We start from the raw sequence: 5,000 nt of genomic DNA on the forward strand, positions 1-5,000 counted from the left end.
ATATACACAGTGTATATATATATATATATATATACTGTATGTACACACACACACACACATACATATATATATATATATATATATAATATATATATAAATATGTTATTTTGATAATAAAATAAATTTTTTAATATACTTACCCGGTGATTATATAGCTGCCCCCCCCTTTTGCCCGACAGACAACTCTACGGTAAAAACTCGCCAGCGATCGCTACACAGGTTGCGGGTGTGCCCAACAGCGCCATCTGTCGTCCAGATACCCAGAACTCAATGTAAACAAAGACTCAATTTTCGCCTCGTCCCACTGCGTCTCTATTGGGGAGGAAGGGAGGGTCCTTTAATTTATAATCACCGGATAAGTATATTCAAAAATTTATTTTATTATCAAAATAACATTTTTCAATATTTAACTTAGCCGGTGATTATATAGCTGATTTACACCCAGGGGGGTGGGTAGAGACCAGCAATATATGTTTACACTTTTATGAGCTAAGAGTTTTTATTTCATTTTAGAAGTTATCAAAATAACAAAAACAAAATAAATAGGTACCTGGTAAGGAAGTCGACTTGAACAATTACTCTGCCTTTTAAGTACGTCTTCCTTACGGAGCCTCGCGATCCTCTTAGGATGCTGATCGACCCCTAGGATCTGAAGTATCAAGGGTTGCAACCCATACAACAGGACCTCATCAAAACCCCTAATCTAGGCGCTCTCAAGAAATGACTTTGACCACCCGCCAAATCAACCAGGATGCGAAAGGCTTCTTAGCCTTCCGGACAACCCAAAAAACAACAATAAAAACATTTCAAGAGAAATATTAAAAGGGTATGGAATTAGGGAATTGTAGTGGTTGAGCCCTCACCCACTACTGCACTCGCTGCTACGAATGGTCCCAGTGTGTAGCAGTTCTTGTAAAGAGACTGGACATCTTTCAAGTAAAATGACGCGAACACTGACTTGCTTCTCCAATAGGTTGCGTCCATTATACTTTGCAGAGATATATTTTGCTTAAAGGCCACGGAAGTAGTTACAGCTCTAACTTCGTGCGTCTTCCCCTTAAGCAAAGTTCGGTCTTCCTCACTCAGATGTGAATGAGCTTCTCGTATTAACAATCTGATAAAGTCTGACCAAGCATTCTTTGACAAACGCAAGGATGGTTTCTTAACTGAACACCATAAAGCTTCAGATTGGCCTTGTAAAGGTTTAGTACGCTTTAAATAGAAATTAAGAGCTCTAACAGGGCATAAGACTCTTTCTAGTTCATTGCCTACGATCTCCGATAAGCTGGGGATATCGAAAGATTTAGGCCAAGGCCGAGAAGGCAGCTCATTTTTGGCTAGAAAACCAAGTTGTAGCGAACAAGTGGCTTTTTCTGACGAAAATCCTATGTTCTTGCTGAAGGCATGAATCTCACTGACTCTTTTAGCCGAGGCTAAGCATACCAGGAAAAGAGTCTTAAGAGTGAGATCTTTCAGGGAGGCTGATTGTAACGGCTCCAACCTGTCTGACATGAAGAATCTTAGTACCACGTCTAAATTCCATCCAGGGGTAGTCAAACGACGCTCCTTGGTGGTCTCAAAAGACTTAAGGAGGTCTTGCAGATCTTTATGTTTGGAAAGATCTAAGCCTCTATGCCGGAAGACCGATGCCAACATGCTTCTGTAGCCCTTGATAGAGGGAGCTGAAAGGGATCGTCCTTTTCTCAGGTATAAGAGAAAAACAGCTATTTGAGCTACAGAGGTACTGGTCGAGGATACAGAAACTGACTTGCACCAGTCTCGGAAGACTTCCCACTTCGATTGGTAGACTCTAATGGAAGAAGCTCTCCTTGCTCTAGCAATCGCACTGGCTGCTTCCTTCGAAAAGCCTCTAGCTCTCGAGAGTCTTTCGATAGTCTGAAGGTAGTCAGACGAAGAGCGTGGAGGCTTTGGAGTACCTTCTTTACGTGTGGCTGACGTAGAAGGTCTACCCTTAGAGGAAGACTACTGGGAACGTCTACTAACCATCGAAGTATCTCGGTGAACCATTCTCTCGCGGGCCAGAGGGAAGCAACTAACGTCAACCTTGTCCCTTCGTGAGAGGCGAACTTCTGCAGTACCTTGTTGACAATCTTGAACGGTGGGAATGCGTAGAGATCCAGATGTGACCAATCTAGGAGGAAGGCATCTATATGTATTGCTGCTGGGTCCGGGACTGGAGAGCAATAGATTGGAAGCCTCTTGGTCAGCGAGGTTGCAAAGAGATCTATGGATGGTTTTACCCCAAGTGGCCCAAAGTCTCTTGCACACATCCTTGTGGAGGGTCCATTCGGTTGGAATTACTTGCCCTTTCCGACTGAGACAATCTGCTATGACGTTCAAGGGAGATGTCTTGACCTTTTGACCAGATGAGCAGGTCCCTTGCGATCTCGTACAACGTCAGTGAGTGGGTACCTCCTTGTTTGGAGATGTACGCCAAGGCCGTGGTGATGTCCGAGTTAACTTCCACCACTTTGCCTCGAAGGAGAGACTTGAAGCTTCTTCAAGGCCAGATGTACTGCCAACAGCTCCTTGCAGTTGATATGCATGCTCCTCTGACTCGAGTTCCACAGTCCTGAGCATTCCCGACCGTCTAGTGTCGCGCCCCAGCCCACGTCCGATGCGTCCGAGAAGAGAACGTGGTTGGGAGTCTGAACAGCCAGGGGAAGACCCTCTCTTAGGTTGATATTGTCCTTCCACCAAGTCAGACAAGACTTTATCTTTTCGGAAACCGGGATCGAGACCGCTTCTAGCGTCTTGTCCTTTTTCCAGTGAAAAGCTAGATGGTATTGAAGAGGACGGAGGTGTAGTCTTCCTAGTGACACAAATTGTTCCACGGATGACAGCGTCCCTACCAGACTCATCCACAGCCTGACTGAGCAGTGTTCCTTCTTCAGCATCTTCTGGATGGATAGCAGGGCTTGATCTATTCTGGGGCTGATCGTCTTGTTGTTCAGCAACGTCCTCATCAGAGGGTTCCTCATCCGAAAACTGATGAGGAAACGGCAACGGAGTGGGCAACGTCTGGCTCGCTGAGTCCGGTCGCACTGGTGGATGCGTGACGGAGCCGGACGCAACATCATGGAACTGCTGCACAGTCTGTGAACTGTCAACAACCATGGGTGCGCGAGGAAGCACAGCGTCAACCCGAGACTGTCTAGACCGTCTGGGTTGTGCAGTCAACACCCTACCGGGTTGCTGAGGTTGACGCACTGCGTCAAAACAAGTCACCTCTGCTGGTTGTTGAACGTCCTGAACGTCAACAACCACCTCCGAGCGTCGCTTAACGACAACGTGCGGCTGGCAACCCACACTGGGTCGCATCGGTGGAGGAACCACCTCAACTGGCAGACGCGAGTAGGTTACCTCAGCGTCAACAGGGCGCACAACCGACCGCGTTGGAAGGTTGTTGGCCAGAAGGTTCGGTAGCAACCTTCTCCGCATTAAAGTCCTCTATCAAGGACGCAAGCTTGGACTGCATGTCTTGCAGCAAAGCCCATTTAGGGTCTACGGGAGCAGGTGTGGCAACAGACGGGGTTAGCGACTGAGGCGGTACCGCTTACCATCCCTGAAAGCCTTGTTATGCATGACATAATTGTACAGCAAAACTTCAAAGGCTCGAAAACAGCTGTGAAGTTGACCTGTAAACAACTTGGAGCGTCTCCTGGCCAGGCGCCAGGGAGAGTCTACGAGAATTGAGAAGTCTATCTGGGCAGAGGCATGAACTCCCAAGCCGAGAACTTCTCTCGAGTCATATCAGACTCTCGCTCTATAAACCAGTTTAAAAGAAGGGAAAGCAAAGGCTGTATCCCCCAAACTCCTCCTGGTGAAAAACCAGTCGCCTAGCCAACGTAAAGCTCTCTAGGAGAGCGAGAGAGCACTAGCTTAAAAACAACGGCTTTCGAAGTAGCTAGGCCTAGCGTAAGCTCTGACGTTTAGGCGAACGAGGAGCAGCAGTTACAAAAAGATCCGGACAAAGATCCTTAAAAAAAATCATCATGATTTAATTAAAGTCCATAGGAGGCTAAGCAGCTTTAGGCTCCTCTCCATCTGACAGAGTCCTCAAGGGAATATCAGTAGGAGGGGAACAGCAACTTCCTCATCTACAGGAACCTTGTCCGATAAAAGCTGAGTCTCAAGCAAGGGAGAGACCTACCGTGGTGGCAATGCTTTACAAGCAGAGTCCACACTCACTGGTGCATTAGTAGCGGACCAGAACGCAACGTCATGTAACTGCTTGACAGTCTGTGAACTGTCAACAAGAACTGTCAACCCCAACAGGTGCGTGAGGACGCACAGCGTCCACTCGAGACTGCTTTGACTGCCTAGACTGAGCAGTCAAAACAACTCTAGAATGCGGAGGTTGACGCACAGCGTCAAAACAAGTCAACTCCGATTGTTAGTGAACGTCTTGAACGTCAACAGGAGCATCAGCAAGTGGCCTAACGTCCAAATGCGGCTGAAAAACCACACGAGACCGCATCGAGTGTGGTTCTAAACAACCTGACTGACGTGAATAAGCTACGCCAACGTCAACAGTAAGCACAAAGGAACGTTAGGTTGGCTGAAAGCCAGGATATCGATGAGATAAACGGCTAGACTCAACGGACTAATCGGCAGAATAGTCTTCCATAAGGGAGGCAAGCATATACTGCATGTCTTGCCATACAACCCATTACGGATCAACGGAAATGGTTGTGGTAAGAGACGAGGGTAACGTCTGTGACCGCAACACTTTGCCAACAAAAAAAAAAAGACTCTCGGAGTCTGTGTTACGCTTTTGTTAGGCGGCGACCAGTTATCCGATGACTGCATAGGGTCAGAGCTGTCCTAATGGTTGTAACCAGGACGCTGGACCTGTCCTGAAAGGACTGACTTTTGCTTAAGGGCTTCGAAACCTTGTGACAGGTTTCTTATGCGAAAAGCCTTCGGATGACGAGGAGAAACAACGTCTCTCTCGTCTTATGGTAGGGGAGATCTTG

At 47.1% G+C, this 5,000-nt stretch overlaps 1 long non-coding RNA gene across 1 annotated transcript in view; it reads right to left on the reverse strand.

Annotated features, from left to right (window-relative positions):
- The window catches only part of LOC137638361 (uncharacterized), a 97,530-nt gene that overhangs the window by 60,899 nt on the left and 31,631 nt on the right, over nucleotides 1-5,000 (reverse strand). The gene's annotated exons all lie outside the window — the stretch shown is intronic.

This window comes from Palaemon carinicauda, chromosome 3 (genome assembly GCF_036898095.1).
Source record: "Palaemon carinicauda isolate YSFRI2023 chromosome 3, ASM3689809v2, whole genome shotgun sequence".
Classification (NCBI taxonomy): Eukaryota; Metazoa; Arthropoda; class Malacostraca; order Decapoda; family Palaemonidae; genus Palaemon; species Palaemon carinicauda.